Below are 26,681 nucleotides of genomic sequence, written 5' to 3' on the forward strand. Positions count from 1 at the left end.
TTATTTATTTATTTATTATTTTGGCCACACCGCATGCAGGATCTTAGCTCCCCGACCAGGGATGGAACGCGAGCCCCCTGCAGTGGGACCGCAGAGTCTTAACCATTGGGCGGCCAGGGAAGTCCCCACCGCCATGCTTTTTTAAAAGGAGTAAGTAAGGGGTCAGGTGGATCACAGCATAGAAGAGGGGACTGAGCTGTCTAGTTGACTCTGTAATTATTTTTGCAGGGAGCGATTCCAAATGTTTTCAAACCTCAAAATGACATCGAGCAACCTCAGGGAACTCAAAAGGTAGGCCCAACAGTGGGGTGGGAGCCTCCTGAAGACTGAACAGCTGCCTGCCTCCTGCTCCATCCAGCCTCACCCAGCTTGGTCCATCTGTCAGGATGACCTCCCATCACTCAGAGTCTGGCGGGGATTACCACCTGCTGCCTGTCGCTGTTCCCATGGAAGGCTGCAGGGGAGGAATAGTCATTTCCCTCTACCCTTCTAGGTTCTGTAGCTGAGACCCCATGTGTAACAGACAGATTAACAAGGGAAAAACCCTCAATGCTCTGTGGTGACCTAAATGGGAAGGAAATCCAAAACAGAGGGGATATATGTATATATACTGAGTCACTTTTCTGTACAGCAGAAACTAACACAACATTGTAAAGCAGCTACACTCCAATAAAAATTAATTCAAAAAAAAAACAAGGGAAAACCCAACAGAAGTTTAATAATATGTATGTACGCCTCATGTATACATGAGTGATACCCAGGAAAACTGAGTGAAACTCCCTAAGATGTCCCAAGCTACCACCTGAAACACCACCTTCAGCTAAAGGCAAAAGAAAGATGTTGGGCGGGGCCCAGTAGGGGAGGCGACCAGGAAAAGCCCAGTAAACAAGGGTAAGGTTTGTTATGCAGGTTTAAGCCGGTGCCTTCTCCACTGATACACAGTTTCTGGAGATTTCGAGCCTTCTTTCCCTTCCTCCAGGAAGACATCCTTACAAATGGAGACTTCTCTTACAAATGTAAGTTTCCCTCACAAAAAGGCAACTTCTGTCCTGTTTTCAGAGATTCTCCAGTCTGCCATTTCTTAAAAATAATCAGCTCCAAATAATCTTGATGCCAAAGAGGCACTTTCTGCTCCCCTTCTCTTTTCAATTTTTAAAAATTTTTATCGAAGTATAGTTGATTTACAGTATTGTGTTAGTTTCAGGTGTACAGCAAAGTGATTCAGTTATATATATCTGTATATATATCTTTTTAACATGCTTTTCCATTATAGGTTATTACAAGATATTGACTATTGTTCCTTGTGCTGTGCAGTAAATCCTTGTTGCTTATCTGTTTCAAGTCTAGTGGTGCCTATCAGTTCATTCTGCCGCCTTCCTTGTTTGCCGTGGGCAGAGCCTCAGCCCCACATGATCCCCACACCTATTCCGGGTCTCAGCCTGCTCCAGGTGGGTGGGTTTGAGACAGGCTGTGCGTAGTGTGGAAGGAAAGAGCACAGGAAGAGGAGCCAGAGGTCTGGATTCAAACATTAGGCCCTTGGTGCTCTGACTGACCTCAGCCTTTCCGATCCCCACTTTTCTCGGCAATGAAGTAGGAATAAGCGTTTCCAGCCTTCCTCACAGCTGTGTGTGTGAGCGTGTGTGACACCTGCAGTGGATCTCAACCTGGCTGCACACTGGAATCAGTTGAGCTTTGAGAAATGCTTGTCCTACCCCCAGAGATTATGATTTCGTTGGTCTGAGATGCCTCTAGTGCATCGGGATGTTTCAGAACTTCCGGAGGGATTCCAGTGCACAGCCAGGGCTGAGCCGCCCTGCTCCGCCGGATGTGAGAGGCCTTTTGAACAGCAGACACAGCTCTACTACAGTGATTTTCAAAGTAGGGAGGGGACCAGCGACTACTGGTCCCCTTGTTAGAAATGTCAACTACGGAGCCTTAACCCAGTCTTAGGAATTAGTGACTCAGAGCAATCTGTCTTTAACATGCCCTCCAGATGATTCTTGCAGTGATAAAATGGGAGAACCACTATTTTATTTTATTTTTTTTTGCGGTACGCGGGCCTCTCACTGCTGTGGCCCCTCCCGTTGTGGAGCACAGGCTCCGGACGCGCAGGCTCAGTGGCCATGGCTCACGGGCCCAGCCGCTCCTGCGGCAGGTGGGATCTTCCCGGACCGGGGCACAAACGCGTGTCCCCTGCATCGGCAGGCGGACTCTCAACCACTGCGCCACCAGGGAAGCCCGAGAACCGCTATTTTAAAACAATGGTCCTAAACCGTGATTGTTCAGTAGAACTTGTGGGGGAGACTTTTAATTTGAAAACAATACTGATGCCCAGACCTCAGAGGGTGATTCCCATTCAGTCACTGGGAGTGAGGTCCAGTCATTGTTTGTTTTTTTGGTTTTGTTTTGTTTTGTTTTTAAGTTTTCCAGGTGATTCTAATGCCACCAGGTTGGAAAATCTGTTTTTTTTTTTTTTTTTTTTAAAAAAAAGGTCTTTTTGAGCAGCAGAATCCTCTAGAAGGAGCACACACACAGCAGAAGACCAGGCTGTGTCTCCAGCTAGCCGGGAACAGATGCCGAATCTCTAATGTTTATAACGTGACGGGATTCATCTCTTTCATTAGTGACCTTTGGTTAGGTTGAATCATTTCCTTTGGAAATAAGAGAAAATACCTCCATTGTTTTTAACAAGTTCTCTTCATCTTTGAAAATATTTTGTGAAATGACTTGGAAGCCTCCAACTTCCTCATGATTTTGTCTCTACTGACCTAAGCAAACAACCACATGATGTCGTTGGGAAAACTGTTGATTTAATGGGGGTATTTTTCACAATGGATGTGAAAAGCCTTTCTCAAACTTCACCCACTGCAACTTACTCCACCCTGCCCCCATCCCATTTTATGGCCAGGATGCCGAGACCCAGAGAGGCTCCATATACCTTGCTGGGGTTGAGCAGAACATTAATAGCCGAGCTGGGAGTGAGGCCAAACTCTTGCCACCTCCTCCAGCTTTATTTTTGCCAGATGACACTATGTGGGTGATAAACATTTCACTGGAATTTTCCCTAGTATCACCAGATTGCTGCCTGGGGCAGTAGTAAAGCGCAGGGCCTCTTGGTATCAGCCTGCCCAGGTTCAAATCCTGGCTCAACGGAATGCTAGCTGTGAGCATTTTGATAAATTACTTAACTACTCTGTGCCTCAGTTTCCTCATCTGTAAAATGGGGACGCATAGAGTTCCTGTGAGAATTAAACGTAAGGCACACAGAAGAAGAGAGCCTTGTGTAGTAAGTGACAGTCATTTTTACGGTCCACGAGGTGCTTTGCCTCATTGTTTTTGCACCAACCTCCAGCCCCTCTTTCACTTCGGCCTTACGTCCCCCTCTTGGGGCTCCCTTTCCCACACTGTGTCCTGGGAGTCTGTGTGCTGGGTCAGAAGGAACTGGGCCCTCACACCTCAATAGCGGGAAACGCTGCTCAGTCTACAGTAAAGTGGGAGGGTGGAAGTTTGGGACCTGGGAGCAAAAGGAGGGCTCTCGAGATCAGGACTTCTGAGCACTCTTGTTCAGAGCACAGATGTACATCCAGTCCATCAGCAAACCTTACTGACTGGGCCACTTGGGATGATGACCTTGGTCCAATGTGGACCATGAGCCTTTTGGACAGTTATCTGAGAACTTCCCATCATCAAATACTTGGACTGGAGTGAGGACACTGCTGTGGCCACAGTTTGGCCCCTGAGGTGCCATGTGACATCGAGCTGGACACCAGTTTCTCTGGCCCAGCCTCCCCATTGGCCCAGCAGGCACAGACTGGTTATAAAGTGCTATGACCTTGTCACATTTGATCCTCACAAAAACTGGTAGTGAGGGTGGGTGTTGTTACCCTATTTGATGAAGGTAGAAGCCAACTCTCAGGAAGACTTGCCCACGATTGTAGTTTAATACAAAGAAGAGGCACAGGGGAAGAAGCCCCCCTACCACCCAACACCACTCTGTTTTCTTATACCCACCACCATGGGCTGACCTCATGCCCTCATCCCTCCCCTCCACCATCCATGTCCAACCTCCCTGGGCTTCTCTCCCTAGTCCCTCCTTTTCCATAAAAATCTATCTTTTTTTCTCCACATCTCCACCAGGACCTAGTTGATTTTAAATGGTGTGTTGGTTTCAGGTATACAGTAAAGTGATTTATATATATATATATATATATATATATATATATATATAAAATTTTTTAGATTCTTTTCCACTATATGTTATTACAAGATATTGAGTATAGTTCCCTGTGCTATATAGTAGGTCCTTGCTGGTTATCTATTTTATATATAGTAGAATGTATATTCTAATCCTAAACTCCTAATTTATCCCCTCTCTACCCACTTTCCCCTTGGTAACCATAAGTTTGTTCTCTATGTCTGTGAGTCTATTCTGTTTTGTAAATAAGTTCATTTGTATCATTTTTTCAGATTCCACATATAAGTGATATATGATAATTGTCTTTCTCTGTCTGACTTAACTTCAGACAGAGATGACCTAGTATGATCACCTCTAGGTCCATCCATGTTACTGCAAATGGCATTATTTCATTCTTTTTCATGGCTGAGTAATATTCCATTGTATATATGTACCACATCTTTATCCATTCCTCTGTTGATGGACATTTAGGTTGCTTCCATGTCTTGGCTATTGTGACTAGTGCTGCAAGGAACATTAGGGTGCATGTATCTTTTTTTTTTTTTTGCGGAGGGGTGCATGTGTCTTTTTGAATTATAGTTTTCTCTGGATATATGCCTAGGAGTGGGATCACTGGATCATATGGTAGCTCTATTTTTAGGTTTTTTGTTTGTTTTTTTTTTTTACGGTACGCGGGCCTCTCACTGCTGTGGCCTCTCCTGTTGTGGAGCACAGGCTCTGGACGCGCAGGCTCAGCGGCCATGGCTCACAGGCGCAGCCGCTCCGCAGCATGTGGGATCCTCCCGGACCGGGGCACGCACCCGCGTCCCCTGCATCGGCAGGCGGACTCTCAACCACTGCGCCACCAGGGAAGCCTCTATTTTTAGTTTTTTAATGAGGCTAGGCTTTAGGCAAAGCGAGCCAGCCTGGCCCACAGTGAGTTCACAAGTTACCACTTTCAGGAAACTGAACTAATATTTAGCACAGCTTCTTCAGACGAAACGCCACTCCCAAAGAGAATGACTGACTCATGCATGACAGAAATTTCTGGTGCCTTGGCATGCCGGAGATACAGCTGCTGCCGTAGGTGAAGCTGGCCCGTGGAGGGCAGAAGGGATGCAGGAAGTACCGGGGCTAACTTGCTGGAGGTACTTCCCTCCACTTCCTGGCCTCAGCTTCTCTGTCTATACAATGGATGGTGGAACTAGGTGCTGGCTGATGTAACGTCCAGCTCTGGTGTTTCCGTCTTCCTTAATGTCCCAACACCCGCTGCTGGGGGTCTGTGGATCTTCAGGGTACACTGGTATTTTGCCCCCCTCTCTCCTATATCCCTTATGAGGAATTCCAAATTACTTAAATTTTTTTTCTTTTTTTTCCCTAACCTTATGGTTAATCATTTAGTAAGGAATTTAATAATGCTCTAATGAATTGTGTTATAATAAAAAGTCTAATTGGAGGTTTTGAGGCTGTGTCACCACCCACCCTCCACCCATCCTTTTTTTTGTTTTTAAGAGTGTAATTGCTTTACAATGTTGTGTTAGTTTCTGCTGTATAGTTCAATGAAGTGAATCAGCTATATGTATACATCTATCCCCTCCCTCTTGGATCTCCCACCTCCCCACCTACAATCCCATCCACCTAGGTCACTGCAGAGCACCAAGCTGAGGTCCCTGTGCTATACCATAGGTTCCCACTAGCCATCTGTTTTACACATGGTAGTTTATATGTCAAACCTAATCTCCTAATTCATCCCACCCTCCCCTTGCTTCTCTCTTCCATAGCTTTGAAATATTTCAGGCCTTTTTAACCTCACCCAGGCTTCCATTGTCCTGTTTGCCTCTCGCAGACAGAGAAACTAGAAACAGGAAATCAAAATGTTGGATTCAACAAATATTACTTTAGTGGCAATTGGCTGTCAGATGCATGGAGCGAGCACAAAGGGGGTGGGTCTTGGTTCTCTCCCTCAAGGCCCCAGACTATACACCCAGTCGCGGTGGAGCCAGATGAGGGCCACAAGAGGGGAGGAACCAACAACGGAGGGGGCTTGGAGGAAGGAGATTTGCTCAGTCTGGAGACGCCTGGCCAGTGAAGAGGGGGCAGAGCCGGTCCTGAGCAGCAGGCCCACTAAAGACGGAAAAGTGGGTCACTGTGGGGCCTTCCTTTGCATTTATTGTATAAACAAATGAAACAGCAACAGTAGAAGTCAGGGAAAAAGAAAGACAACAAACAAAACACCACAAATTTTCCGCTTAACACATCAGACGTTTTTATTCTTCCAAGTCTTTTTCCAGGCCCTGGTGACATTTATGCAAAAATGTTTTGTTGCAGTAAACACTGCAAGGCCTAATTCTGAACTCAGCTGTTCTCACTTAGCCTCACATACCAGTACATTTCCACGTTGCTACACAAACTTCATCGGTTTAATAGCTGCCCTGAATTTCACTGGCTGCTTTCACCAATGCCACCAACAATAGATGAGTGTACAGTTTCCTGAAATCTGCGTGATTATTAATATGATTTATTCAAAAGGTTTACTGACTTGTTAAACACTGAACTTCATTGTTATATTTTTCTCATTTCCTTGATAACGAGGAAGGTTAAATATGTATTAGGTTTTTTTTTTTTAACTCCTATCATAGTTTATTTCCTGAGATTCCCAGTACAGAATTTCTAGGAATTAAGGCAAGAAGACAATGCTACTCTTAAACTCCTATACCATGCATAAGGTTTCCCAGAGAAATAATATTGGAGACCTCAGAGCAATACCCAGCCAGGGACTGTATTAAGTTCTTCAGTTCCCTCAAAGCAACAACTTAAAAATAACCATATAGAGTTTGTCTTAAAAGGAAGTCTCTAGGTAGCTGCAACCTTTCAATGGAGTAGCAGTCTAATAGAAAGAAAGAGATCCTATACTGTGGCCGTAGGAACTAGGCCTTGAGAAACTAAATTTGAAAATTGTATCTCCTCTTAATTCGAATGATCTTTGGGTTTTTTGCTTGCCTGGACCTGCTGTGTGTATTAGCTCTTTGCATTGGGTGACCAACTGCCCTGGTTTACCCAGGATTGAGGAGGCTCCTGGGATGCAACTTTTGGTTCTAAAACCAGAACCAGATGATCACCATATCTTTATATACTAGGTTCAGCAATTGCACAATTAGTATTTGATGCTTTCCTTCCCACTCTCCCAAATAAGCCTTCCTTTCTTTTTGGTCCATAAGAGAAGTAATAGGGTCACTGTAAAAATAAATGAAATAGGGGCTTCCCTGGTGGTCCAGTGGTTAACACTTCGCCTTCCAATGCAGGGGTTGTGGGTTTGATCCCTGGTCAGGGAACTAAGATCCTACATGCCTCATGGCCAAAAAACCAAAACATAAAACAGAAGCAATATTGTAACAAATTCAATTAAGACTTAAAAAAAAAAATGGTCCACATCAAAAAGAAAAATCTTAAAACAATAAAAATAAAAATAAATGAATTAACACAGTTTAAGCACTCGGAACAGTGCCTGGGACAAAGTGCTTAATAAATTGGAGAAGAGAGGGCATAGCCTATTGATTCAGATTGTATCGTGTGGAATCAGACTGCTTGAGTTCCAATCCTGGCTCCTCCATTTCTTCCTCTGCAAAACTGAGATGACCATTACCTGTCTTGCAGGCTGGTCCTGAAGGTTCCATGAGCTAATACATGCAAAACACGTAGAACAGGGCTTGGCCAGGATTAAGCCTCCAAGTATTAACTACTGTTCGTGGCAGCAGAAATAATAGTAGTAAGTACCTACAGATGCCATTATTGACCATCTGCTATATGACAGGTGCTGCTAAGGTGACCAGCTGTCCCAGTGTACCTGGATCTGTTGTGGGTTTAGCACCGAAGGTCCCATGTCCTGGGAATCCCTCCAGCCCAGGTAAACCCGTGGCTTGCTACCATAAGAACGTTAAATTATCTCACTTCTGTGAATGAAAAATGTTGCCGCCCTATCAGTAAACAAAGAATGTTGCCGCCATCAAGCCATCACATGACAGCGGCCCCAGTGGTGCCCCCTGAGGGGACTCAGGAAGAGAAAGCACTGGCCCCAGATAGCAGAAGCGCACATCAAAGGGATGATTTCAGTGAGCCCGGACTCTTGCATCTTCCCATACAGAGAAGAGCGCTAAATTCTTTAGCTTGAGATACCTGGTTCACTTCAATTCACAGTGATCTTTTGATGTTCCGACTACCTGGGCTTTGTTGAAGAAACGCCTGGCTCCTCCCATGCCTCTTTGGAGCCGTCGTGCAGCACTACCTGAGAGTCCTGTCTCTTGGGCTTGAAGTCCTCAGAAAGTCCACCAAATAAAACATAACTCTCAACTTTTAGGCTGTGCATTTTTTTTCAGTCGACAGTTTATCCTCCCAACACCCTCTGCATTACACGTAGAGAAACAGGGACTCCGAGTGCTGCGGAAATTTGCCCAAGTGACACAGGTAGTGAGGGGCCGAGCCAGCTGGCCGCAGGACCTGAAGTCACCGCCGTCTATGAACAGTGTCTTTGCTGGGAAGGAGCTGGATGCCGCCAAGAGGTTGGCCCGTGGACACTTGAGATCAGCTTTTCACATTTTTCATATTTTCTCACATGCTGGCTCTCTGTACACTGACATCAACCTCACAATGTCTGTGGCTTCTGTAGGGGGGGAGACAGAGTTTTGAGAGCCACTGTCACCCTGATGCTTAGGGACACCATCGGCTGGTGATCACACAAGTGCCAGAAACGTTGAGTGAGAGGCTGAGGCCACATACAGGTACCCTGTCGTCTTACCTCTTCCTCAAGCCTATTGACCGAGGTGCTGCAGAGCCCAGCAAGCCAGGATCAGGCAGGCAGGGACTGGCATTGTGTTTTTAGACGGTGTTTGGCAGAGAGAGCAGCCTGGGCTGCATCTGTGTGGTACATATACTCTGGGAGTTGAGGCCTCCTGCACCTCATCCTGGAGCCTCCAGACCCGGTGCTGGACGGCCCTCTCATCCCACCGTGACTGGAGCTGAACCTCCTTGTCGGTTCAGAGGGATGATCCTGCAAACACAGTCCCTCAGTCCCTGCACAGTGTCTGTTCCGGGGCTGGCAGGGCTGGCAGGCAGCCTCCAGCTTCCTTCTAGGACGCAAGCCCCGGGAGAAAAGCACCATAGGGGGTTCGGCCGGGAGGGAGGGCTGTCTCCCTCCCCCGTGTGCACACCGCTGCCTTTACCTTGAACCCGCCTCAGGTCCTTCTCCCTCTCCCTCGATAGACAGGGACTCCTGCGGGCAGAGACGGTGCCTGACTGTGTAGGTGCCCGATATTCTGTCTCCCCGCAGACAAGCGCAGACGCCTTAGGGTTTGGTCCTACGCTGTGTGTAGCAAAGGAACAGTCTCTAAGGATGGAACGATAACGAGAAGAAGACGGTTCTATAAGATGTAGCGAAGTGCTCTACACGTAACCCTCACAACGACCCTAGGAGCAGGTGAGTGTGGCTGCCCACAGCTCTCCTTTTGCGTTCTGTGCTTCTGCTAATGCAAACTAAAATCACGTTGCCTTTTTTCTTTTTGCCTTTTTAATTAATTAATTTATTTTTGCTGTGTTGGGTCTTCGTTTCTGTGCGAGGGCTTTCTCTAGTTGTGGCAAGTGGGGGCCACTCTTCATCGCGGTGCGCGGGCCTCTCACTATCGCGGCCTCTCTTGTTGCGGAGCACAGGCTGCAGACGCGCAGGCTCAGTAGTTGTGGCTCATGGGTCTAGTCGCTCCGCGGCATGTGGGATCCTCCCAGACCAGGGCTCAAACCCGTGTCCCCTGCGTTAGCAGGCGGACTCTCAACCACTGCGCCACCAGGGAAGCCCTCTTTTTGCCTTTTTAAAAATGTATTTATATTTTTGGTTACATGGCATGTGACACCTTAGTTCCCCAACCAGGGATGGAACCCACGCCCCCTGCATTGCAAGAGTGGCATCTTAACCGCTGGACCACCAGGAAAGTCCCACGTGGCCTTTTTTAGCCATTGAAAACTTAGCATGAGTTCAGAGGGGAGGGATAAGGAGGGTGAGGGGCCTCGAAAGAGCCAGAGGAAGACTGCTTAGGCTGAGCTCACAGGAGGCAGAGACCACTGAGGCCTCCCGAGGAGCAGCAATGCCCACCCCGCAGGGCTCTGCCAGGCGGCCGCTGAGAAGGCCTCCAGAGCCTGCAGAGGCCATGGCGGGGCATGAGGAGGCCCCTGTAAAGCTGTAGGACCGGCGAGGGGTGGGAATGGGGACAGGACTCAAGACACTTGAACTGGATTAGAAACACAGGCTGGTGAATTTGCACAATCAGGATAAAGCAGAGGGTAGCTGAGCCAGCGCCTCTGAGATGCTATTCTCCTCTTGATTCTGGGCTTGGATGGGACTATAGTCAAAGGATGCCGTCACCCAGAAGGAGCCCAGACGATGAGGAAAGAAACAGCCGCTTCCAGAATACGTCCTTTGTTTATTCACTATAGCATAAGCCAAAGGTGCCTGCAGCAGTGGCGCTGCCTGGAATAATTTGCAATTGATACAGTTTCCACGACCTTCTCTAGATTTCCCCCTTTTTTCTTCAGTGGACAGAATGGGGATGAGTCATTGTACCTGACTTCACTATGACATCAACTGGCACGCATCTCCTCAAGAAGACTTTTGTCTGCTGACTGCCCTTCAGGGGAGTATGTTTATATTTATGTCTCGTTTATTCTCCTCCTCTGTGGATTGTGGTTTTCCAGGAGAGAAGTAAATTCCGTTTTAGGGGATAGTGGAAAATCCAATTGTTCAATACACGATAAATCCCATTTCCTATCCTTTTTTTCAAAAGATGAGCTGTTCAGGGCTTCCCTGGTGGCGCAGTGGTTGGGAGTCCGGCTGCCGATGCAGGGGACGCGGGTTCATGCCCCGGTCCAGGAAGATCCCACATGCCGCGGAGCGGCTGGGCCCATGAGCCATGGCCGCTGAGCCTGCGCGTCCAGAGCCTGTTGCTCTGCAGCGGGAGAAGCCACAACAGTGAGAGGCCCACGTACCGAAAAAAAAAAAAGATGAGCTGTTCAGTCACGTGAGGGAGGATAATTGAGAAATATGAAGTTTCTGATACTGCTGCCTCGTCAGTTTCTGCGGTATCTTTACCTGTTGTTTTTACCTTTTTATTTTAACAACATTAACCTTCTCTGCCATTAGGTTCCTTTCACCAGAGCATCCGTCTGTGTTCATTGATCACTCAGATCCTTACAAAGAGGCCCCACCCTTCACTTTGTCACCTTCCACTCGCATGCCTTCTGCTTTGGAAATATCGAATTACGTATCACCTTCCAGATATGCTGTGCTCTCTCCCACCACCAGGCTTTCACACGTGCCACTGGCTTTGCAAAGAATGCCTTTCCTTTTGTTACCTGCCTGGATCACTCCTCTACATCCTTTAAGCACAAGGTTATCCCTGCCCCTTTCTCCTGGAAGCCTGCACAAGCCTCTCCCTGAGAAGGTTGGGTGTCCCTTCGCAGGCTACAGCCTTCTCCGTCCACCTCTGTCACATGCTATCATAACTGCTGCTTGCTTGGGAACTCCTTGCAGACAAGGACTGTGGCTTTGTGTCTTCTTCAGCCTTGTATCCCCAGGGCCTTCATATTGTACAGTGCACGGCACAGAGTAATGGCTCCACAAATACACATTAAATAGAAACAAATATCTGAGGAATCAATTTGCTCTGCCACCTCCTTCATGAAGCCTTCCTAGATCCTTCCAACCTGGAAGGCATTTGCACCTGTGCACTCCCTTTGTACTCTACCTGTTTCTCTCTTTTACCCCCGATCCCTTTCTCACTGTCCATTCCACTGGCAAACTGCCTGGCACTTAGGAAGTGGTCACTGAGGGAAAGTTCGTTGAAACGGAGCTGAATTTGCTCACAGTGGTATGGAAAGAAGCGTTCTGGGATATTCCACATACCAGGACAAATTTTTTTTGCTCTTACATTGTAAAACCAATATATCTAAGAATCCAGGGCAGAGCATTCGTTCTGAGACGCAGTCACCTGCCTGTGTAACATCTTCATCTTTCACTGGTTATGAAGTTGCACAGAATTTGTTGCAGCTGTCATTGTTTTGAGGTCCGCAGAATTTTAAAGATCTAGGGAGTTCCATGGTGGCCCTACTGGTTAGGATTCTGGGTTTTCACTGCCGCGGTCTGGGTTCAACCCTTAACTGAGATCCCGCAAGCTGTGCGGTGTGGCCAAAAAAAAAAAAAGAATTTTAAAGATCTAGAATGTGAGAGCTGGTATGGACTTAAAAGGTTATCTAGGGACTTCCCTGGTGGTACAGTGGTTAAGAATCCACCTGCCAATGCAGGGGACACGGGTTCGAGCCCTGGTCCAGGAAGATCCCACATGCCGCGGGGCAACTAAGCCCGTGAGCCACAACTACTGATCCTGCGCTCTAGAGCCCACCAGCCACAGTTACTGAAGCCCTTGCGCCTAGAGCCCATGCTCCGCAACAAGAGAAGCCACCACACCGCAATGAAGAGTAGTCCCCGCTCACCACAACTAGAGAAAGCCCACATGCAGCAACAAAAACCCAATGCAGCCAAAAATAAATAAATAAATAAAATTCTTTTTTAAAATGAGAGACACTCAACTTAAAAAAAAAAAAAAGGATACAAAGGAACTTATTTACAAAACACAAGTAGAGTCATGGTTGTAGAAAACAAACTTGTGGTTACCAGGGGATAAAGTGGGGGAGGGATACATTGGGAGATTGGGATTGACATATACACACTACTATATATAAAATAGATAATTAATAAGAACCTGCTCTATAGCACAGGGACTCTACTCAGTTCTCTGTAATGGCTTATATGGGAAAAGAATCTAAAAAAAAAAAAGAGTGGGGACTTCCCTGGTAGCATCGTGGTTAAGAATCCGCCTGCCAATGCAGGGGACACGGGTTCGATCCCTGCTCTGGGAAGATCCGACATGCCACGGAGCGACTAAGCCCGTGCACCACAACTACTAAGCCTACGCTCTAGAGCCCGTGAGTCACAACTACTGAGCCCGCGTGCTACAACTACTGAAGCCCGCACGCCTAGAGCCCGTGCTCCACAACAAGAGAAGCCACTGCAATGAGAAGCCCGTGCACCGCAACGAAGAGCCCTGCTCTCCGCAGTTAGAGAAAGCCTGCGCGCAGCAATGAAGACCCAATGCAGCCAAAAATTTAAATTAATTAATTAAAATAAATTAAAAAAAGAGTGAATATATGTATAACTGATTCACTTTGCTGTACACCTGAAACTAACACAACATTGTAAGTCAATTATACTTCAATAAAAATTTAAAACAAAGATTTCTTCTCTGATCCCCGTTGTCTCTTATGAGGCACTTCTCCTACCTCCCCTCTTCCCTCCTTCCCAACATCCAGCTCCTTCAGTCTCATTCCATCTGAGAATCTGACTTGCCCACTGCCTTCCTGGTCACTCCTCCTGTATTCATGGAGGAACTGGGCTCCTGTCTCTGTAACTTCCTCTCCACCCTCACTCCTGCCTTAATCCTTGGTGACTCCAGTATCTAACTATTCAGTGTATTGGCCTTTCAATTCCTTAAGCTTCTTACCTTCAGCCCAGCACAGCCCCTTCTTCCCTTCATCATCTCTAATACGCCGCTTTCCTAATTCTTTGAGCTAGGACTTCCCTGGCGGTCCAATGGTTAAGACTCTGTGCTTCCACTGCAGGGGGGCGTGGGTTTGATCCCTGGTCGGGGAACTAAGATCCTGCATGCCACATGCCAAGCCAAAAATTAAAAAAAAATAATAAAATTCTTTGATCTGAATCCCTCAATCCCCCTCCCTCTTTTCCCCATTAAAATTTCAACACCCCTTTACCTCCCTTATGTCTTTGTGTGTCATCATTACCATCCATTCTTTCAAATATCTTCATTTCCTTTGTTCCTTTCTCCCTCTATCACATTTAGGTGGCAAAACTCCAACCCTAGTCGAATCCACCTTGTGGCTTTCCCAGTCCTCGTTCCTGATGGCCTGAATGTCACTGGAGGAAAGTCCGGAATCTGGATGACTGGTTCACTTTAAAGGTCATAACTGCAAGCTGAAAACAGGCAGGCAGCACCGCACGGCAAGTCCATTTTTTTTTTCTTTAGTAAATCTGCTTTTCTCTTCCCCCAGATGACAGTTTTATTATGTCAGGCTACTTCTCCCTCCATGTCCATCTGATGACCAGATGTCCTTTTGGAAGCTCTGTCCACTGAGACTCTATCTCTTCCCTTAGTGCTGTTTTCGGGACCACCCGTGAGTGTCTCTGTGGGCGCAGCAGTCTATTTGGGGCTAGAACCAATAAATTGAGTTGACTGATTCATGTATGACCCAGGCATCGGTTTTTCCTTCCCCCATCAGCTAGTTGTAGAGAACCTTCTTTGTGAGGCCGTGGGTGGGAGCTGTTGCCTTGGCGCCCCAGAAGTGGATGACTTGGGAGATGTCTGTCTGCAGAGTTCACTTGTGCTCTCCAGACCTGTTCAGGCCTAACCTTAAATGGTCGGTTCCCATTGTGCCCTGCTATTGTGCCCACCCCCAGCTAATGACTTGGTGGGTTTGCCAGCTCTCAGAACCTACTGGTCCTTCAGGGACTCACATCAGTCACACAGTCTCAACTGGGACCCAGTCATATGCCTGGATCTGCTTTTCAAATGGAGAATAGTTCTCTGCTACGGGTAGCGTGGCCTTGTTCCAGAGCCCTAGGGGGCTGCGCTGGACCCGCCTACCTCACACGGTCTCCTTGCCTGCCATGAAATCCTCTCACACCTTGGAATTTGCCAGGTCATGTGGCCCTAGGGGCAGCACTGCTCACATCACATCCTGTACCTAGGGCAGAATTCTCTCCTGCTCTGGGCTCTAGCCAGGAAGCCTGAGGGAGACATAGAAATAGCTCATTCATACCAAGACACTCTTTTGAATACTTATTTGCTTCGCACTTAGGAACTTAGAATTCCCATGTTAGCATTTAGTAACATAAAGTTAATTTTTTGTCACCTACCATTTCTTTTAAGTGTCCAGGCCAGCACTGTCCAGTAGAAATATAATATGAGCCACATACATTAAGTCTAAATTTTCCAATAGCCACGTTACAAAAGAAACAGGTGAAATGAATTTTAATAATATATTTTATTTAATCCAATATATCTAAAATATTTTCAGCATGTGGCACTAGCCACATTTCAAGCGCTCAGTAGTCACACGTGGTGAGCGGCTGTCATACTGGAGAGCTCTGATCCAGACCCCTTCTCGAGAAATTCCTTATATTCATACACAACTTTAAAGGTTACAGAAATTCCCCATGCCTTTTCTAGTTTGTTCTGAGAGAGAGCTCAAATAGGTTTTATCCCTTCTATGTTAGAGATGAGAAAACTGAAGCTCAGAGAAATGAACTTATTTGCCCAAGATAACCCAGCTAGCATGAAAGCAGCGGAGGTGGGACTCAGATCCGGCTACTTCTCAATCTAATTATGTTTTGAATAGAGCAAGTGGTTCTCAAACTTGTCTGCACATTCAAATCACTTGAGGATCTTTTAAAATTTCCAAAGCCCAGGCCTCGCACCACATGGGTTAAGTCACAGTATCTGGGGTGGGACACAGGCACCAGGAGTGTTTGAAGCTCCCTGAGGGTTTCAGTGGGTAGCCATGTCTGGGAAACACTGGTGTATATCCTTGATACTCAAAGTGTGGTCCATAGACTAGCAGCATGGGTGTCAGAAATGCATCATCTCAGTACAGCACAGAGAATATAGCCAGTATCTCATAATAACATTAAATGGAGTATAATCTGTAAAAATATTGAAACACTATGTTGTACACCTGAAATAATACAATATTGTAAATCAACTATACTTCAATAGAAAGAAAGAAAGAAAGAAAGAAAGAAAGGGAGGAAGAAAGACATACATCATCTCAGATCTTGACCAGACCTGCTGAAACAGAATCCACCTTTTAATAGGATACACCAGGTGAGTCCAGTAAACTCTAAAGTTTGAGAAGCAGTATATAAAACATGCTATTCTGCTTTTAGATGAAAGAAAACAATGCATTTTTATTGTGGGGGACTGTTGAAAATGGCAGGAGTTGTGACTTCAAGTTCGTAGCCTTTATGTTTTCATTAAATTAGTATTATATAACTGTAATGTTGTTTTCTCGATTTTACTATGACTGTATTTCTGAATGATTATGAACTCCTTACCTATTGCATACATGTGACTTGAAAAGACTCCAGAGAAACAGTCCTAAATCTCTTTCCATCCATTTCTCTCAAGCTTTAAATGGTACTGAACCTTTGTTTAACAAAATGAAAATTTTTCCTCATTCATTCAGCAGACTTACTGAAAATTTACACTGTGAGTGATGTGGACAGGTGAGATGGGGAAGAAAAAACTACTGACGTGGTTCCTGTTTTCAGGGGGCTTACAGTTTGTAGCAGAAAGCTAATACACCCACCCAAATAGCTACAGAACAGAAGAGAATGTGGGTCATGAAATGAGGATGCTTAGATGAAGTGTCCTGTGATTCAGAGGTGGGAGAGGTCACTTCCTGCTACTGGGATTAGAGAGGCTGTCATTAAGAAGTGGCCTTTGTGCTGAAGGATGTAGACATTCAGGAGTGGAGGGAAGCTGTTTTTACAGGAGAGGACACCCTCTCTGGTGGGGCTTTAATCCTTAGGGCAATGTTGATGCGTCTTAATTAGGACGCTTGGTTGTAAGGGACAGAAACTCAGCGCACTTCCTGGTTAAGGCAGAAAAGCAGATTTTTGGCTCACAGAATCCATAGATTGAACAACCAAAAGGTGGAGAGGCCTCTGGAACATCAGGAACCATAGACTCAAAAGCTGTCAGGACTCTTTCTCCCCATTATTATTATTATTTTATGTCACGGTCATCCTCTCTTATACGGAACTGGCTTCCTCAACATGACAGAAACATGATTGCAAAAGTTCCTATCTTTTGTTGATATCCTACACTTTCTAATACCAGAGAATAAAACCCCAGATATCTGGTATTTGCTTCAAAATCACGTGGAAGGAAAGGAAGCAAGATAGAGCTGAAACAAGGTTGGCCATGAATTGATCATTGATGAAGCCGGTTATCAGGTACATGGGGGCTCATTACGCTATTCTGTCTACTTTTATATATGTTGAAAATTCTCTTTAAATTAAAAAAAAGAAAATCCTTGAGAAGGAATTATCAACATGTTAGCCTGTCTTGATCCTACCTCTGAATGAAGCCATAGCAACCAGGGGATGTGGTGAACTTGGCAACTCTTATGGTTGGGACTCCAGGGTAGCCAGGGAGGGGCTGTTCTCAGAAGAAAAGGTGTTTCTGTTTCCAGGGGAAAAGGAAGGGAGGCATCCGGGGTAGAGAGGGTCTGCTCCATGCTGGCTCCTGGCTTTATTACCTGCCTCTCTCTCTTTCCATATTTCTGACCATCATCAGACCATCCCGGCTGCATGTCCCATGTGTACCCCTAAGTTGATAGGATCAAAATCAAACTCTTGATCATCTGCAGGGTATTCTTCCCCCATTCAGTTGCTCCAGACAGAAATGTCTGAGTCATATTCAACTGATCCTGCTTCCTCACAATCCCCCATCTCAGTTTTGTCAGTTCTGCCCCTGAGATAATCATGTGCTCCATCTTACCCTTCCTATTCCCAGCTCCACTACCCGAATTCAGATTTCTCCCAGCCTCGATCCCACCAAAGCCTGTACTATCTCATACAACACAGCACAGCTGCCTACAACACCAACTTAATCATTTCATTCTCTGCTTTGTTGTCCCATGACGACCATAAGACATTAGGGTCATTCAAAATCTGGTCTTAAACTCCTTTTTTTTTTTTTTTGGCCACTCCACACGGCATGTGGGATCTTAGTTCCCCGACCAGGGATGGGACATATGTCCCCTGCAGTGGAAGCATGGAGTCTTAACCACTGGACCACCAGGAAGTCCCCAATAAATGTATTTTTAAGAGTTTCTTTCCATTTGCACCCATTGGGGTCTATACACCTGGTACATTTATTCTTCTGTACTTTTGCATATGCTGCTTCTCCTATATGAACACGCTGGCCGAATTCTGTAAGTTTGAGCTTAAAACCCACTTCTTTCACTAAAATCTTCTCTCCCTTCCCCAGCAGTGCTCATTCCTCCTGTGCCGACTTACTTACGCACCCTTTGTAACACCATACGATAATGATCTTTTCTGATTTTCATTCTTTTACCCTCAAGCAGCAACCCAGTTTCAATCATAATGAATGTACCCCCTATACATAAAATAGTGAGTGAATGTCTCAATAAATTTTAAAGCTACAACACAAAATAGGCTCTCTTGCTTACAAGGGATCCCCCAACTCTAGTTCAGCCACCCACTGAAGATTGAACTTTGTGTGTGTGTGTGTGGTACGCGGGCCTCTCACTGCTGCGGCCTCTCCCGCTGCGGAGCACAGGCTCCGGACACACAGGCTCAGCGGCCATGGCTCACGGGCCCAGCCGCTCCGCGGCATGTGGGATCTTCCCGGACCGGGGCACGAACCCGCATCCCCTGCACCGGCAGGCGGACTCCCAACCACTGCGCCACCAGGGAAGCCCTGAAGATTGAACTTTGATATAATCAGGTTCAGTGAAAGGGAGCTCTCTCCTGACACGCCCATTCTACTTTTGGAGAGCTCTGGTATGGTTCTCCCTTAGACTGACCCTTGAATCCTGCTGTCTGCCACTCATGCCGGGCACTCCAAGTTCTACCCTAGGAACCTCCAGAAGGACAATCGGACTTTTGAAATCAGCTCTCATGTTCTTCAGTCTAAATATCAAACGTTCAAGGGACTTCCCCGGCAGTCCAGTGGTTAAGACTTTGCCTACCAATGCAGGGGATGTGGGTTCAATCCCTGGTCAGGGAGCTAAGATCCCACATGCCTCGTGGCCATAAAACCAAAACATAAGACAGAAGCGATAGTGTAACAAAGTCAATAAAGACTTTTAAAAAGTGGTCCACATTAAAAAAAATCTTAAAAAAAATATCAAACGCTCTTTGAAGAATTCTTCAGAAGGCAGGGTGTGAGCAGCTAAGCCTCTGAGCGTGCTTCAGCCTGTCGCGAACTATCTGGATGTGCGGCTCCAGACTGCATGCAATACCCAGGTGTGGTCAGGTTGGGAACAGGCCCTCAACAAGGAAGGAGTGGGAAGGACTGTGAGCGATATTGAGGACACACTTGACGTTGCATAACCCAGTACAGTTTGTCATGATGAAGAATGAAAGAGACAGGTGTTTGTGTTTATCCAGGGCTAGAGACTGGCAAGAGAACAGCCCTGAAGGATCACGGAGAAGAAGACCTCTCTTGAAATCCATTCCATCCAATTATATCATCTTCACGCCATCATCTTGGTCCCCCTGTACCTTGAAGACATTGACATCTAAAGTGAATTTGTTAAAAAAAAAAAAAAAAAAAAAAGGAATTCCCTTGTGGTCCAGTGGTTAGGACTCTGAGCTTTCACTGCTGAGGGGCACAGGTTCAATCCCTGGTCAGGGAACTAAAATCCTGCAAGCTGTGAGGTGTGGCCAAAAAAAGAAAAAGAAAAAAAGTGAATTTGTTCAGGCTTTCCTCTTTACATTCTCAGGACAGATTGATGTATTTTAAAAATCTATCTCTTCTCTTTATTTGACACAGTGAAGGATAAGACACTTTTCACATTATTTTCCTAATAATATGTTGCTTAAAATTGGATAGATTCATGATCCCTTTAAGAGAGATTTCATAAGAAAATAAACTAAACTTTGTCTCATCAGACTTTCAGAAATGAAATGGAGTTTCTAAGTCATCTATGGTTAGGGTTCTCCCATAAGTGTGTGAGAATCAGGCTTCAAGGCTGGGTGCCATGAAGGAATAGGTTTCCTAGATCTTTACTCTTGGCTGGAAGAGTATGGGGTGGGGGGATTGGGAGGGAATGTGTAAAACTCTCCCTTCCTACGTTGACTATTTCAAAGGAGAAGAATGGTGGAAATTAAAGCAGGGGTAATTTCTTAGTCATAACGGAAAAATTTCTGAGTATCAGAGTCTTCAAATAACATTGCAACAAAGTCAAACATCAACCTTCTTTGAAATAGCTGACGAACACTTGACTAGGGAGGGAATGCCCCTCAAGAGGGTTGATGACTACTTATGTCATGGGGACAATGTGACCAGATCAGAAGGGCTTTTGACTGAATTTAGAAGAAGAGAGAGAGGGAATTCCCTGGCAGTCCAGTGTTTAGGACTCTGCAGTTTCACTGCCGAGGGCTCAGGGAACTAAGATCCTGCAAGCTGTGCGGTGTGGCCAAAAAAATAAATAATAATTTTTAAAAAAGAAGAGGAAGAGGGAGACAAAAACCTAGAAAACCTGTGAAACCAGGTACGGTGGAAGACAGGTTCAAGGTATACAGGAAGAACCACATGATTCACACCAGAAAATTATTTGAATAATTATATGAATGACACATACAACCTCTGCTGCCTGCATAATAACGCACATTTCACTGGTAATGTGGATTTGAGATCACGATGTAGTGTAGTAAATACAGTCTTGTAAGAATAGGCTGAATTGGTGTGATAGGAGCTCAAGATAGGAATATGAGGATTAAAAAGGGTATACACTTTTTAAATGACGAGTTATAAGGGAAACTGGACTAGCACTGCAGACCCACAGAGCATGACCGTATATTGAGGGCCAGACACTGCACTGGGCCCTGGAGATGTGATGATAATTGAGACAAACATGGTTCCCTCCCTCTTGGACCTTACAGTCTAGTGGGGCTGAAGGTAGAGAGGGTGACCTGTTTAAGGAACTGAGAGAAGGTTCTTGTGAGGTAGGGAGTAGTTAGAGACAAAGTTAAAGAACTCAGAGGCCCTATGAAGGAGTCTAGACCTTATTTTCCTATCAAGGGGATATCATTGCAGGATTCAAAGCAGAGACACGACATGATCAAATTTTATGGGGGACAAGAATTGAGGCAGAGACTACAAGCTAAGACAGCAATCTAGGCGAGAAAGGATCATAGCCTGGGTTATGGTAGGGATGGATTCAAGCACAGTTAGGAATTAGAACTGGCAAGACCCAGGTCAATTGGAAATAGAGAGTGAAAAAGAAGAAGGAATCAAAGACAATATCAAAATTTCTGGCTCTGTCATTCAGAGTTGAAAATATAGGAGGAGGTTCTGGCTCACTGAATGCGGGTTGGGGAGAAAAGCTCGGTTTGGGACATGTTGAATAGAAGGCGTCTGTGGATCGTTCAAACTGAGATGTCTGGGAGGCAAGTGGAAGAGCAATTTAAAGATGTGGGGGCAGGGACTTCCCTGGTGGTGCAGTGGTTAAGAATACGCCTGCCAATGCAGGGGACACAAGTTCGAGCCCTGGTCCGGGAAGATCCCACATGCCGCGGAGCAACTAAGCCCGTGCACCACAAGTACTGAGCCCATGAGCCACAACTACTGAAGCCCGAGCGCCTAGAGCCTGTGCTCTGCAACAAGAGAAGCCACTGCGATGAGAAGCACGCACACTGCAACGAAGACCCAACGCAGCCAAAAAAAAAAAAAGACGTGGGGAAGTGGTGGGCTACTATTCATGATTTAGAAGTTGAGATTATCCAGAGAGAAGCCCTCAGAATGATATTATGCATTTGCCCATATCTGTGAAAGAGAATTGGAAGCAGACTGCAGAATATGCACCGTTTTTTTTTTAAACACCAATTCCATTCATACTTATTCCACAACAACATTTTTTTTTAAATAAATAAATCTATAAGGGTTCGGTGCCCTGGAGGTTTTAGTCTGTCAAAGTAAGAACATAATTGTCTTCTTGGGGGACGTGGCAACCATCAAGAGCTAAACGGAGAATGGAGATGTCTATTAATATTTCAACAAGAGTTGTATTATTATTGTAAACATTGGAGTCCTAGTTATTGATTTAGAAATTATTGACCTTAAAAGTGTATATCCCTCATCCCTGACTTTTCATTTTTCTTTCTCAGCTGCTCAGGTTGGGGAAAAACCTTTCCTAGCATTTTACACTCAGATGGATTTGCAGAGGGCCCGAGGAACTGTAGAGGTTCAGTGTCTCTTAGAATTCCCAACTGGTGATAAGGTTATATGCTGTAAAGACAGACACAGTGCTCAGGTCAAGAAATTCTCTTGACTTATCAAAACTCTTAAGAATGCATCTCATCATCTCCTGGGCTTAAGCTATATCTCAGAAATTAGTGGGATGCAAATTATTTGACTTGCCTGTTTGCATAAGATGTCCTTGCCATGCTTCAGGGCATACCAGATACAATCATACCATAATTACAGGAGAGCTCTGGGGACTGGCTTCAATTAACCAAGCTTCTTCTCAGTTATTATTATATTATCCATATTTATAGCATTTGACATTTCCACAGTGCTCTTTAATCATACTGTATGTGGGTTGCCTTAATCTAAATCTTTCAACATACTTGGGATACTGGCTGTTCCTGTTCTCTGGATCTTCCAGATGGAGAAACTAGGCATGGACCAGTATCCAATGATAGAACCTGAGAGTTAGTCCCAAGTCATTTGGACAGGCCAGTGGTGGTTAAGCATTCACACCGAAAAGCAAAGGCCTGCTGGGTAAAGTTGGGTAGGTCAATGGGATGTTAAGAAACGGGACTAAAGGCAAGAAGACACTGTCTTTAGTTCAGAGGTCTGAGGACTGCACTTGCCCAGCCAGAGCAATGGAATCTCTGGAGCCAAGTGTCCTGGCAACCACTATTCTATCAAGGCAAGAGCTGTTGTAGCGCTTCTGCTACCATTAAGCTGAGTTAACTCTGACTCCCTTGCTCCTTCTTCCTTGGGTCTAATAGTTCTCTAGGCTGGACAGTGGAGCTTGGGGCAGGGAAGGAAGGGTTGTCTGAATCTGAGATACTGAATATAGGACCCCACAAGCCATGTGGGATGGCCAAAAAAAAGGACCAAGGTCAGAACAAGCATTCTGGGCTGTCCGATCAAAGGAGTGGTTAACAAGAGAATCTGTAAGAGTTTCGATGGGAGGGAAGAAGAAGGGTGAAGGAACAGGAAGTTGTAGTCAGGGAAAGGAATGGCAACCTCCCGGGAAATGAAACAGTGCCACGTGATAACAAGGGCCAGGTGGTGACAACCTGGTCAGAAGACATGAGGCAACAGAGAATTGTGAGGTCAGGCTCTTCACCTGGAGTGCTGTCACTGTGAGCACCACCTTCATCATAGGGAAGGGAGGCAGAGAAGGGAGGAGAGAAGGAGGGTAAACCCGCTGCAAAAGAAAAACCCACCACGGAGGAGAAAAGCACATTCCTGGGCTAGGCAGGTACCAACACTGTGAAAGCCCGTGCAACCAGATAATACAGACTCCAAGAGAGAAGAAGAAATGGTTCTTGAGGCTGGGGTGTGGGTTATCTTGTTCATCTTTGTATTTCCTGCAGAAACCACCATATTTCTGGCACATAGTAAGTCTCGGTAGAGCTCTGCTTAACTCAATTGCAATAAAATTATTTTGTTCTCATGTGAATGGAAAATTACTTTATCTTTGGGATGTTAATTTTTGAAGAATCTTAAACTAGCCAGAAGAACGTTTTCATTATTCTAAAGTACTTTCTTTCCTCCTTTTTTCCCCCCCTGTTTGGTGTATAATAACCTTTATTATTCCTTTTAAGTTATAAAATAAAACACGCCCAGAACTAAAAGAATATACACATCTACCAGAAACAACCAGCCGACCAAACCAAAACAAAACCCCCATAATCGCATTGACCAGTGATTTTTTTTCTGGGCCTAAAATTTTAAAGTATATTTACTTATTGTTGTACATATTTTTGTGTTGTTCTCACTCAAAATATTGTGGCTATTTTCCTATGATAACAAATATGGTTCTTTCATTTCAGTTTTAATGGCACATATGGGTCTATTGCCTGAATGTGCTACCATTTTCTCTTTTAGACTTTGATGTTCTCAATGTTTTGCTTTGCTTTTTTTGCCCTTCTAAACTACGCTGTCATAAACATCCTAGTATTTAAAGATCTCTGCACAAAATGGATTATTTCCTTAGGCTAAATTTCAACATGAATGACTTGATTACAAATTTGACTTGTTTTAAGCATTTTGATATATATTGTCAAGCTTCCTTCCAGAAAGTTATATCAATTAATACTTCCACCAGAAAGTTGTATCTGAGAGTGCTTCCTTTTCTAGATCATATCCAACAGAGCACTAGTGTTTTTTATTCCTTTTTCTTTTTTTTAATTTGGGTCAATGCAAGAAGGTTAAAAGTAAACTTTTAAAATTTGCTTTTTTAAACTGCGTCTAAACTTTTTTCATATACTTATTGGTTATTTGTACTCCTTTTTATAAAATGCTTGTTCATATATTTTGTTCATTTTCCACATTGGGGTGTTTTGTCTTTTTTTTTTTTTAAATGAATTCATGGCAAATATTTTGGCCTAGTTTTTCAAAATCCTAAAAATCAAAAAAATGTAAATTTTTTATTATGGGAAATTTCCAATATATACAAAAGTAGAGAGACTTGTATATGAAACCTTCATGTACTCATCAACTCAGCACCCAGATTCGACAATTATCAACTCATAGCTAATCAATCTTGTTTCCTTTTTTTTTCTTCTATTTCTTTCTTTCTTTCTTTTTTTTTTTGGTAGCAAATCTTCAACATCATCTCATTTCATCTGTAAATATTTCAGTATTTAGAAGACTGAAAATTATGTTGTCAAATCACCAATTTTTTCCTTTGTGGTTTCTGCCTTTGGTATTAAGCTCAAAAATATATAAATTTTCATCTGTATTTTCCAGTTGTCTTTTGGTTTCCTTTTAAAAATTTTTTGATTTTTTTGATCCATCAGAATTGAACTTTATCTTTTTTTCAAATATTTAATCAATTATCGAAATAAGTTAATATAATCCTACAAATTTGAAATATCAACTTTATCACACCTGAAATATTTACAGACAGCTAGATCTGTCCGGTCTTATGCTAGTATTACTGGTTTTTGAGTATGTTCTTTCATTATTATAAATTCCCTGGAATAACACTATAGAGCAATCATTCATGTACACTGTTTTCATGTGCAATTATCCAAAATTCTGGAAAAAAAATCCCAAAACCTTAAAATTGAAGCCTTGATATTGTTCATTATCACCTTAAAATTAGATTTGCAAGCTCAGCATAAGAAAGGCTGTTCCTTCCTACTTCCCATTTAAAAAAAATCACTTATATAACCTAACTATTACATCTTTGCACATTAAAAAAGCAATTAGAAATTACTAGAAATTGAATTCCAATAACTAGTAAATATGTTTTGGATTCCTATTACGTGCTAGGACATAATGTTTGGTGCTGATTGTACAGGGAAAAGCAAGATGGACACAGTTCCTATCTTCAAGTATCTTACCAAGTCCAAATTCTGTGATCAACTTCAGGGACTCTGGACCTCCTATTAAGAATCCCTGAATAGGTGATAGGATGAGACTAGTTAGAAATGCAGGTCTGAGGACCTAATCATCCATGAGAAGAATGGAACTGTGAAAACACCTATCTGTGTGTTGCTGGTGTTTTATTTCTTTCAATCCTTATCTCTGCAGTGCTTTCTCAGCATTTCATGGATCTCCTGAGCTCTCCCCAGCTGGGTTCCAGTGACCTCATTTACAACACTTTTGATAAGAGCCCTCAGGCTGAAAAAGGTTCTGGGAAAAGATACTTTGCCTCCAAAAGCTTTTAGTTGAATGGTGGGCCCTTCCCCTAATTAACACGGGCTTAGATTTCCTGGAATTGCCTCGTGTCATCTATACTATTTTCAAAATTATAAGCTTGATTTTCTTCACATTTCCAATGCATTTAATAGATATCGTCTCAAAAATCTATCCCATCTTCAGGCATACTTTAATATTTTTTTTAAATGGGGGGAAAAAAGCAAGATTCAGGCATAACTGCTCCATTGTCGATCAACAAATATTCTTTGATTTTACTGAGAAAGCAGTTAAGAACAACGTAAGATCTTTTGCTTATGATTCCTGAATCCGATTCCTAATTATTGCATTAGGCTACAGGTAACAAAATACTCAACTACAGTTACATAAAGTGACTTATCATTCTCACAGAATAAGAAGCCTCCGAGATGAAGGCAAAGCTGGGCAGCTATCCAACGATGCCACGAAGGATCTAGAATTTTATCTTTCTTCTCCACCATCTTCAACTATGAAATTCACCCTCATAGTGGCAAGGTGGCTTCCATAGCTCTAATAATAATAATGCCTGCAACTCAAGTGGGAACCAAGGGAAAGGGCAAAGAGAAACATTCCAGATGAGTCTGGCTCTGTTAAGTCTTTCCAGAAGCTCTACAAAACTCTCCACATAGAGACTATTAGCCAGAACTGTGTCCCGTGGCCATCTTCACAGCGGGGGAGGCCAGGTGACTGTGCATCTTAACTGGGAGCATTGTTACCCAGAA

The 26,681-nt window shown here is 44.4% G+C and overlaps 1 long non-coding RNA gene across 2 annotated transcripts; it reads left to right on the plus strand.

Annotated features, from left to right (window-relative positions):
- The first annotated feature begins 878 nt into the window (after positions 1-878).
- LOC117196009 (uncharacterized) lies at positions 879-26,681 on the plus strand. Of its 2 annotated transcripts, XR_007474926.1 has the most exons (6): positions 879-1,016; positions 7,986-8,078; positions 9,498-9,644; positions 14,128-14,289; positions 16,072-16,167; positions 26,332-26,681. It is a non-coding gene; the product is annotated as an uncharacterized LOC117196009 (long non-coding RNA). The 2 variants fall into 2 exon arrangements; XR_004475982.2 differs by lacking the exon at positions 26,332-26,681 and having other exon boundaries at positions 16,072-16,336.

Source organism: Orcinus orca, chromosome 2, assembly GCF_937001465.1.
Source record: "Orcinus orca chromosome 2, mOrcOrc1.1, whole genome shotgun sequence".
In the NCBI taxonomy this organism is placed as follows: Eukaryota; Metazoa; Chordata; class Mammalia; order Artiodactyla; family Delphinidae; genus Orcinus; species Orcinus orca.